Here is an 11727-nt window from a genome sequence, read left to right as displayed (position 1 = left end):
ACAGAACACCCGCATGAACAATTAACATGTGCATAATTTGAAGAATAAAAAGTTAATCATTTTGTGGCTATATACTTCAAGTGGAACTCTTTGGCATCCAACATAGCAATGTCAGAAAACACCAATAACCAGAGAACTATCAATTACAATCATATATGGGTCCAAGAGAATAGCACCAATGTTATGAATGCCACAGAATAGCACCAAGTTGAAAATTGAGACTCACATAATTTATGTTTTAACAAATAACCATAACTCTCTGTGTAATCATGCATCAACAAAGTTGTACAAACACAATCTACAATCTAGAAATTGGAATCCCTATTATGCCATCTAATTCAATAAACACAACCTCCCATGCATTTATCTGCATGTCAATCCAATCCATGCCTAGTCATCCAATTGATCAAGATTATTATTCAAAGAATAGCCTTTAAAATGTTTTCAGTTGGTAGTGCCAAAAGTCTTAAATTGCAGTTGCAGTCATAGTTGTAGTCAAGTGGTTACTGATATGTGGTAAATGTGGCTAATGCAATCGCAAAGACCGCCAAAACAGTGATACAGCAGTTGCACACACCAGAATTTAAAGCCTTAGTAGTGTTTATCAATGGCACACCCAGATTCATTGAGGCATATAAGCTGACAAACAGTGCATGTGGCACCAAATCAAGCCAATCTATTATAGGAGTACTAGCATATGCATGAGATCATACAATTTCAACAGTGCCGTGTATTATGAATTTCCCCCCCCCCCATACCCAGATAAAAACTAGAAGGCAAAATACCATTGTCATCAGCAATTTTGAATTATTTTGGTCTCTTCTAACCCAATCACCATGACAAAAGAACCAAATTAAACCACAAATAACATAACAAAATGTCTTGTTTAAAGAATGAGACACATACCACACCAAAAACCAGAGCAACTACTAATAACAACCATTTATAGGTCAAAGAGGCAATTTATATGGTCACCATAAGAACCTAAATGAAAAAAAAAATAATAAGTATGTCCAATGTTACAAGTGAGATTGAGACAGAATAAACCTAAGTTAAGAGCCAAGATTCCCATAATTTATGTCTAACAGATAAAACAAAAACGACTCTCCATGTAATTATGCCATAAAAAAACAGTACAAACATGTTCTAAAATCTAGACAACCAGAACTCCTATTCTGACATCTAAATCAATAAGTACAACCTCTCATACTTCTATCTGCATATCAATCCAATTCATGTTTACTCATCCCATTGAGCAGAACAATCTAATTCATAAAACATCTTCACAAATATTTTCAGTTGCTAGTATCCAAGGATTTAAATTACAGTTGCAATCACAGTCATGGTTACTGAAATTTCAGGCAAATATGGCTAATACAGCCACAAAACCTTCCAGAACTACAAACCACAGTTATGGATCCCAAATTCAAAGCCATTGTAGTTTCATAAACAGCATGCAGATTCTGGGACACATATAGTTACCAGTTTAGCGTACTTACCAAAATGTCATCCCATACAAGAACTTTTAGAGTTTCTGGGACATCCTTCCAAGTTGTATGAACGATAGGGATTTTCTCCCGTGCCACTACCCCCAGGTAACTATGAAATTTTTCTTTATAAGGACCAGATCCTCTACCAGTAGAAGGGTTGACGTGGACAGTTGGTCGTGGTTGATCTAAGCTTTTGGCAGTCAACCTTCGCATCCTGGTAGTTTGTCTAGTCTTCTTTTTTGTGGTTTCCGTAGGAGAATCTGCTGGTGGAGGGGACCTCGGGGGTGTTGCCATGCCTGCATAGAAATACGGAAATAAATTAAGCCAACTAAATTACCACAACATAAATGCATCAAATAGTAATGAAATACAAATAATAAGAAATTTAAAATGACAATGGATAAGGTAAACAAAATGGTGTTATATACCGCATTCAAGTAGATGTATTTTCCCATAAACCTTCGTCATGATCGATATGATTCGCATATACATCATCCTCCTCATTTTCATCATTTACGGGAGGCATTTCTGTGGAGAAGGTCGGCATGTCGTTAACATCAAGGGTTGAAGCATCAATATCGGGAGATATACCAATTGTTTTCCCCTGAAGAACAACTGACCATCTTGAGTCGTTGGGATCTTCAACATAGAACACCTGTCTTGCTTGTGCTGCCAGGATGAATGGCTCGTCCTTATAACCAATCCTTTGAAGGTCAACCAAAGTAAACCCCATTTTGTCTTGTCGGACACCTGCATTTCCATTAACCCATTGGCACTTGAAAACAGGCACTCTAAATTCACCATAATCAAGCTCCCAAATTTCCTTGATTTGTCCATAATAAGGCATGGACGCTCGAATAGGATGGTTATCCACTGCAGTACTAAAGTGGTCCGAATGAGCATCAATGGTGACTCCACTGTTTTGTACAACACTGTGATCATCCTGCGATTTTGTGTAAAATGAATAATTGTTGATATCATACCCCTTCCAAGTAAGGACATTCAGATTAGGCCCAATAGCTAACATTGTTAATGTCTTAGAAGCAGTGTTAATTCCAAAAATTGTTTTTCTAAACCAATTATTGAAACTCCTATTGTGCTCCTGCAACACGCGCATCATATTCATGTTTGGGTGACAAGCTGCAACATATTCCTTGTGAGCATCTAAGTATGGTATAACTTCAGCAGTGTTGTTTAGTACATATAAATGCGCTTGAGAGACCTGTTCCCGATCCATGGTTACAACATTGAATCCTCGTGTACCCCTGCCTTGTCGGGTGGACTCGTGACGGCTTTCAGGAAGACCGACAGGTGAACCATTTTCAATGTACTCAGAACAAAACTCAATGGCTTCTTCAGCCACATACCTTTCAACAATGCTTGCTTCGGGGCGATATTGATTTTTCGTATAACCTTTCAATACCTTCATGTACCGCTCAACCGGATACATCCAACGCAGATAAACGGGCCCGCACAATCGTATTTCTCGAACTAGATGAACAAACAAGTGAACCATTATGTCAAAAAATGCAGGTGGAAAATACATCTCCAATTGACAAATGATAATGGAAGCCTCATTTTCCAAATCATCCAACTGTTTTGGGTCGATTACTTTGCTGCAGATGGCATTGAAGAAAAAACACAATCTAGTTATTGCAACCCTTACTTTGTCAGGCAATATACCCCGGATGGCTATAGGCAATAATTGTTGCATTAAAATGTGACAATCATGAGACTTCAAGCCAACCAATTTCATATCACTCACAGATACAAGGCTCTTTATATTTGAAGAGTATCCTTGTGGGACTTTGACATTTTTCAGACAATGACAAAAGCTTTTTTTCTCAGTCTTTGACATTGTATGAGATGCGGGCGGCAAATAAGTTCGAACACCTTTTGAAACTGGGTGCAACTGTTGTCGTATGCCCATCTCTACTAAATCTTGACGGCATTTCAAACCATCTTTTGTCTTGCCTTTAATGTTTAGCAGTGTCCCAACTAGACTATCACATACATTTTTCTCAACATGCATAACATCTAAGCAATGTCTCACATCTAAATGACACCAGTAAGGCAGATAAAAAAATATAGACTTTTTCTTCCAAAGCTGGTTGTGGGATCCATCCTTTTTTTGTGTCTTCCCATATATAGTGACGATGTTCTTTACCCGATCAAAAACTTCATGACCTGACAAAGGAATCGGTGCACTGTCAAACTCAGATGTGCCATTAAATGCCTTCTTCATTCGCCTGTATGGGTGAAAAGCTTTTAAAAATCTTCGATGTCTTGTATACACTGTCTTCTTCCCATGCTTTAATTGGAGGTAACTTGTGTCTTTCTCACATATAGGACATGCGTGGTGGCCTTTGACGCTATATCCACTCAAATTCCCATATGCCAGAAAGTCGTTAATGGTGCAAAAAATCATTACACGCAACCTGAATGTCTCCTGAGCATTCCTGTCATACACATCAACCCCTTCTACCCACAATTTCTTGAGGTCTTCAATCAACGGAGCAAGATACACATCAATGTCATTTCCTGGCTGTCTTGGACCGGCTATCATCATACACATCATTATGTACTTCCGTTTGATGCACAACCAAGGAGGAAGGTTGTAAATCATCAGCAAAACAGGCCACGAACTGTGGTTGCAGCTCAAGTTCCCAAAAGGATTCATTCCATCGGAGGCGAGACCAACCCTTAGGTTTCTGGGATCTTGTCCAAATTCCGGATACAACTCATCAATTGACTTCCATTGAGGAGAATCAGCAGGATGACGGAGCAATCCATCTTTAATCCTCCCATCAGCATGCCATGTTAGGTTTTTCGCGTCTTGTACATTAGCAAACAATCGCTTAAACCTTGGTATTACTGGAAGATACCAACACACTTTTGATGGACAATCTTTGTATGTGCTTCCATCAACACTGCTTTCATCAGACTTCACTTTGTAACGTGACGCTCCACATGTAGGGCAGCTGCGCATTTCAACAAATTGATGTCTATACAAAATACAATCATTAGGGCATGCATGTATTTTGTGGTATTCCATACCCACAGGGCATAATATCTTCTTTGCCTCGTAATGGTTCTTGGGTAATGTGTTATCTACAGGAAGCATATTCTTCAATAACAAAAGTAATTCGTTGAAGCTTTTGTCACTCCACCCAAATCTTGCTTTCAAATTCACCAAACCTAAGACCGCTGATAACCGTGTGTACTTTGTGCATCCCATATACAATGGAGTCGTAGAATCAGTATCTAAGCTTTCATAGTAAGGTGAATGTGCTTGCCTAAAACCCTCTTGTCCAAGATCACGTAGCATGTCTTCTATACGATCACCAACTTCTTCGTCAACTGGAGCAGTCGAAGGGCTTGATGACATTTGTGGTAATTCACCATGCCAAATCCATTTCGTATAATTTGGACTAATACCATCACATATAAGATGTGTTCTAATGTCATCCAAAGATTGTCGTCGTCCATTCAAACAATTAACACATGGACATAAGTATAGTCCACCAATGGGTGCTGCATTATGTTTGGCAAATTGCAAGAAATCTTCAACTCCATTGTCATACTCGTCACTTATGCGTGGTCTTGTCATCCAACTTCGATCCATTTTGGTGTACTGCCATAGCCCGCACATTAACCGATATGCATGTCAACCTCTCTTTTTCATAAAAAGGTATGACCCTACCCCAATTGGAAAGACAATTTTTTACTTCATCCAAACAAACAAGTTAAGACGGTTATGTTAATTTTGACAAAATTTCGGCAGCATTTCGCTTTGGTCTCCAAGTACACAACATGAAAGGGGTGACATCAATTCACGCCTATCATGTATGCACCCAGAGAACAAAGCAAGATGCATTGCTCGAAATTTAGTCAAAAATAACACAACATACTTAACTTATAAGTCAAAATGAAGTAAAAACAATTTGTCTTCCCAAACTGTCCAAACGGACAATTCAAGTTTGAATACAACAATTAATCCAAACTATCCGTATTAATCGTTGTATTCAATCTCAAACGGGGAACTATGGCTCACTCAATGAATTACAATGTACTACTAAAGAATAGTAACATGTCAACCATTGCCTATAATACTTAAGCACATAAGTGTGAGAATCACATACATACCTCGAACGATGATAGTAAGGAAATCTTTGTTGTCGGGGATGCAACTTTCAATGAGATGACAGTATGCTAAATGGAAGTGTATCAACTATATTGCTATCCTTAACAGTCGCCACACGCCTTAACGGTAACACCTGCATCATAGCAAAGCTTGTAAGACCACAGTAAGAGTAGTGTTATAGCAGTGGAGAACAACCAACCCCCTCTTATCTTTTCCATGTTCACGCCCTAATTCTCTCTCTCACACACACATATATATATGTATATGCTCCCTCTTATCTTTTCCAAACCAAACATAGCAGCCTCCTGTCCTAATTATAGAAAGCCACTAATCAATTTCTTATTTCATCATATTATATAATTAGTTAATAGGGAGGGGGAATGAATCCATGCAGAGTCAAACGAACCAATTCAAGACAAATAATATCATTAGCAATTTATAACTGTTGGGGAAAGATGAAACATTGTGCAGACAATTCCAAAAAAAAAATAAAATGGAATGCTATAAAAAAAATATTACTAATAAATTGTTTAATTGACAGATATTTTCTTAATAGGTCTTTCTAAATGTAATTCGAGTAATAATGAAGACAAAAGGTATACCATTTTAACCATCAAACTAATTTCTTTCAATTGTGATGCAAGCCAGACAAGGCCTAAAAAATGATGGCAACAATACGCAATAAGAGACCTAATTACCTAGGAAATGTATGAGCAATTACTTATCGCGACACTGTTATTTTGAACTCCTCTGGTCTTCCAAGATAACAAGCAACCTGCAAAGAGTGTAAAATATGTTCAGAAGTCAAAGCAAAAGCAAAACCATTTGTGAGTTTTCATCCAGAAGCTTAAGATTTTGGAGAGTCAGTTCATGATAATCTACAATTAGCATCAATAGTTCTACTTTAAGGAAAAAAATTAAAACCACCTTACATTTACCTTTTATGTGTTTTGGATTCTGCAAAAGGATTTTGCACAGAAAATGCAAGAAAACATGTTGCATGCATGATTCCTAGTGTTCCTACAAATTAAGTTAGCTTCTTTTTGTTTTATAATCAAACTCGTGGCTATCTTGTTTTACAGGTCAACGGGAATGAAACTGCTTGCATATCACTGTTGAACTGTGAAAATGAGTTCTGGTAACTTCATCATTCCTCCCTTTTCTGGCTATATATGTTTTATTGAGCAATTAGTCATCAATTTTTAACCCCACAGTATAAAGCACTATTAGTATTGTTCATATTCAAAGTATTGAGTAAAATGTTTCAACATAGCAAAGCTCTAAGAATTGATGACTAATTGCTCAATAAAAGAGAGCCTGGGACAACCCACAGGTGGCTGCTGAATGTGATCAGCCTCTCTACAAAATTATTTCTATTGTCTCATGATGAAGTTCTTGCAGATGCAGTAGATGCTACAGCAAGTCTATCTCCAAAGCAAAATGAAAGAAAGGTCTAGTTTGTTCAGGCTTGTAGTGCTTTTTCTCCCATTATTTTTTTTCAGGACTTGTAATTGAACTTATCTTGCTATAGGGAGCATCTTCTATCTTTGTTAATATAGCTAAGAACTTTAAAGCGGGGAATGCGGATCAGAATGCAAATCAATCAGTTCATACTAATAGACTGGAAAATTTAAAACAATTATTCTCCAGTCCTCCTTTCTTAAAGTCTTCCTCGAGCACAGTAGATAAGTAAGATCCTTTTGCGATTGACATAGGTTTGTCCCTAACATTTTCTACTGCCAACTAGGATTCTTTATTTTCTTAAAATGTTACCTTATCTTTTGCAGATGACATTCAAATTGATGAACCTGTAGTCTTCTCATCTCCTCAGAAAATCGATATTGACAAGAGAGGTACATCTATATTGTTTTATTTTCACCAAAAAGTATTTTATGATTTTACCTTTTGAATATTGAATGGTTGCCTTGCAGATAAAGGGAAAGGAACAGACAGACAGAAATTTCTTGAAGAAGCAAGCACAGACTTGAAACCAAAAGCTAGAACAGCTGAGGAAATTAAGGCTAAATACAGAAAGACGGGCACAGGGGTAAACCTAGATCTGAAAACTTCTGCAATTTACTCATTTTAGATCATGTCTTGACTTTTCACTGGTGTCAGGATGCCTCGGCAGCAGCTGCACTTGCAAGGGATAAACTTGTAGAGCGGCAAGAAAAGCTCCAGGTAGAGGATTATTTGATTCCTTAATCCATTACCCGTATCTTATTTTTGACAATTTCAAACTTCTCCTTTTCAAAGAACATCAAAACCTGAATAATTTTGGATGAATTTATACTGTTTGTTGTCAATTAATTCAGTGGTATTGTCCATTGAATTAGTCATCTATTCTGTTTAATCATGATTCTATACCATTTTATGGGCTTTGTATTATCTATTTCTCAGTCCTGTTCTGAACAGTCTAGAGACATAATGGGAAATAATTTAATAAAAAGGTTGTTCCCCATAATCTGGTTGAGCTATATCTTTTGGACAAGAAAGCTGAAAATTTTTCAAAGTTCTTTTCTCCCCCATAACACAATTGGAAGGCAATAATCACATCTGAGATGCCTTGTGATTATGCAGTCCAGCAAATTTTCTAAACCTCAAATTTTGAAGTATAACAATGAGTTGAATAAATGGAAACAAGTGGCATGATTAGATACCCACGATCTTTTTACTTGTATAGAATGCCAACTGCCCCTTACTTTTAGTTAGCTCTTGTGAGGCAGTAGTGGCATTAAGTCAGCTATTATCGATTAAAATATTTTTTTTATTGAAGCAGTAACTATGCATCATATCTATAGGTTGAAATATGAATATTCTAATGTGACAAATAAATTAAAAGAGAAAAATATTTCAAAGTGACAATAAAATGAGGGAGAAGAAACTATTGAACTATTGATACAGGAAGAGAGGAGAAGAAATGAACGTTATTGTTTGTGGTTGAGTTGAGGATAAATAACTTGAAAGCTACGTATAACCAAAACAGAGTTTGAGAAGAAGCATTTACATTACTTTTCTGTTTTTGGTCATTGGTCCAGTTTTCATAATGAAGGCCTGTGAAGAAACAAGCATATATAATAGAGCTTTTAAGATCCCCTATTCTCTCAAGGCTTTATATTGAAAATCTTTCTGTTCCTAAAATTTGTTTTATCTAAACTATTTCCTTTTTCTATTCCTCCACACAGACCCTCATTTATACATACTGATCCAGTGGTTAAGACTAATTAGGACTAATTAGACTTAATAGTTAATTACAGTTTTCATCCCTTGTTATCATTACTTCTCAAAGTAAATCATTATCCTAGGTCACAATTTTCATTATTAACTGAAATTTACCAATAAGCACAAAAGTGAGCCCACTTGATGTTTAATGAATTTCACTCATTATTTTATAATTTCTAATAAATTTTAATTTGTACCTAAAAGAATAAATTTTAACCAATTATAAATAGTGTGGTAGATGGGATAAGGTTATTGTTATTGTTATTGTTCTTGTTTGCTAGGAAGTCATAAAGTCTGACACATGAAAAATAATTTTGCCTCCATTATAAGTTATTCCCTTTCAAATTTTCTCATATAATTTTAAAGGAAACAAAAAAAAGGAAGCTGAAATTTCAATTAACTGCTCAGATTTCTCAGAAGAAAAAAAATTCATATGGCTCTAGATATTTTTGAACTTTCAAGACATGCAATGGAATGAACTGTCCGTGTCATATCTATCAGAAGATAAATGCATTATGCATCAAAATTGGGTTCTGCTTAACTTTGAAGCATATGCTCTTTTGTCAATATGCAATGGAATTAGTGGTCTGTGGACAATTGAAGATAATTTTATATAGGGCAACAAATTTTTATGACATCAAAGTATGCAATATACTAAGTAAAAAAATACACACCTTAGGAATAAGAAACAGCATATAAAATCTCCTGCATATTTCCTATGCTATCTGGAATAGGACCCTTGAAGCTACAACCAACAAGAATTCTGTTGACAAACGAGAAAACATCTGGTTTGTTAGGATTTTTTTATCAAAACTAATTCAGATTTGAGTTAGTAGCAATCTATTCTGCATTACAAGGTTGCCAGCTTCTTCAATTCCTTAATGGATTCTGGAAGTGGTCCAGTCAAGTCCTTGTTGTAAGATAGATCCCTATAAGAGAAAAATTGGTAGTTACTTAAAGTAGAAAAAGAAAAATCAAGAATTAAAAAAGAGATCAAATCATAAAAACTGCTTTCTCTCTGAGCTTAGTTTAGACAGATAATTAATGGAATTAATATTATTGGTTCAAGTACATTGTCCACACGAAGTGTTTGCCATCAGATGTTTGTGCTATGTCACAGGAGTTTCTGCCAAACATCCCTTTCTGCATTGTCAGATTTCTAAGCAGTGGTGAGTGGAAGTAGGTTCTTTGGGTTCGTAGCAAGTATTAGACATTTTTCTGTGCCTTATGTTTGGGTACTGGTAGAAAGAAGGTTAGATGTTATGGAGTAATGCTCCTTTTGCATGCAAAAGATGCATTTGGATAGAATGAAATGCAACATATGCTGATTTTGTTACATGGATTCTGAGGATTCCTGATCCTTGTTTTCTGTATCCCTATTTTTTAAAAATAAATTCTTGATAAATAATAAAATACGTAAAAACCATGGAAATAATATACAAGTCTTAAGCCATTTCCCAAGTGTTAGCTTAACACTAATACTTTCTGGATGCATCATGCAAATCCCGGTGGCAAATTGTCCTCGCTTGAGGTATATGACACACACTCATGGCTTGATCATTGCCTTCTGGTCACAGTTAATAGGGTGGAAACTGAGCAGTGTTTGACATCCTCCAGGTGTGACTTAAATTTGATATGGTACAAGCACATACTCAAAATAAAATACTTACAAAGTCTCTAATTCAGATAGTGATCCAATATCTCCAGAAAGCTGACCAGCCAAACCGGTGCTTGATAATGTTCTGAAATACTAGCAATCAAGTTAATATCTCAAAAACAAATTCTGGAGAATGAAACAACAACCGAGCGTATCAGGTAAGAGACGCTACATTGATGTAATGTGTGAATTCTTGCACTTGATTCCAACCCAATCATCACAAGGATCTGAACCCACCCAATTAGGAGGGGTGTTCTCCCAGGTATTTATAAGAGACAAAAATGTGGTCACTGCCAAAGAATACAATTCAGTCACTGAGATCTTATGCAGAGTTGTATAACTTTTGATTGCTCTGAAGATGAGCAGAAGAAATAATTAATACTGACAAAATTTTTCTAAAACATGCAAGACACAAATTTGGTTTATCTTAACTTACTAAAGCAGGTCCAGTGCTTCTGGTTTTGAACTTACTAAAGCTTAGTTCTACGAACTATAAACATTTAATAAATGAGCATTATAACAAACATGGCATTCACATTTAAAGAAAAGGATCAAACACATAGGATATAGCTAGAAAACTGAACTCACAATCTCCATCAGTTGTTTCTCCTTCTGCAACCATGGACAACTGAAGATAGTTTCAAATAGGGCAACAAACTTTGTAGCATCAAAATATGCTATACACTAAGTAGAAAAATACAACTTAGGAATAAGGAACAGCATATAAAAGCTCTGGAACTGGTTGATTTATGAAAGTGATTTGATAACATCTATACCCGTACTCCTTCCCAAGTAAATAATAAAAGTATTATTGCTAGTACTTATGAAAAGTTTAACAAAGGAACTGGGTAGCTGTCATTATAGAGGATCCAAATTTCTCTCTCAACATCAAAAAATTAATGAGAATGGCAATGACACACTAGAATAACCAAGAGAGGAGCGTCAAATATTGATAGTCCTTTACAATAATTTATCAAGCATGAAATTAAACAGAAAATCCAACAGGAGAATTCCTTGTGCTTAAAAATTATCTAAACACGAAAATTTCTAAAGTACTGGTCCTATTGAGGGTCCACAAATGACTTGAAATTTCCAAACTAACAAACTAGGGAGGGCATTGTGACTAATTGGACACCCATCTATATTCTATGGCCATAAGGGAAAAATTCAGAGCATTCATGCATATCACTGAGAAGTAATCACTTAACTTAACT

At 36.0% G+C, this 11727-nt stretch overlaps 2 long non-coding RNA genes across 2 annotated transcripts; one reads left to right on the top strand and one right to left on the bottom strand.

Moving 5' to 3' along the window:
- Nucleotides 1-7037: 7037 nt before the first annotated feature.
- LOC106796492 (uncharacterized) lies at nt 7038-7818 on the top strand. The gene is made up of 5 exons (XR_001385440.3): nt 7038-7085; nt 7166-7349; nt 7422-7487; nt 7566-7681; nt 7753-7818. It is a non-coding gene; the product is annotated as an uncharacterized lncRNA (long non-coding RNA).
- Nucleotides 7819-9732: 1914 nt separating this feature from the next.
- LOC102670008 (uncharacterized) lies at nt 9733-11139 on the bottom strand. The gene is made up of 4 exons (XR_005889026.1): nt 11102-11139; nt 10686-10803; nt 10527-10598; nt 9733-9785 (listed from the first exon to the last, which is right to left on the bottom strand). It is a non-coding gene; the product is annotated as an uncharacterized lncRNA (long non-coding RNA).
- Nucleotides 11140-11727: the final 588 nt, after the last annotated feature.

The sequence above is a fragment of the Glycine max genome, chromosome 16 (assembly GCF_000004515.6).
Source record: "Glycine max cultivar Williams 82 chromosome 16, Glycine_max_v4.0, whole genome shotgun sequence".
NCBI classification, from domain to species: domain Eukaryota; kingdom Viridiplantae; phylum Streptophyta; class Magnoliopsida; order Fabales; family Fabaceae; genus Glycine; species Glycine max.
The sequence above is the reverse complement of the archived record's forward strand: the minus strand, read 5'-3'. Positions and strand labels throughout refer to the sequence as shown.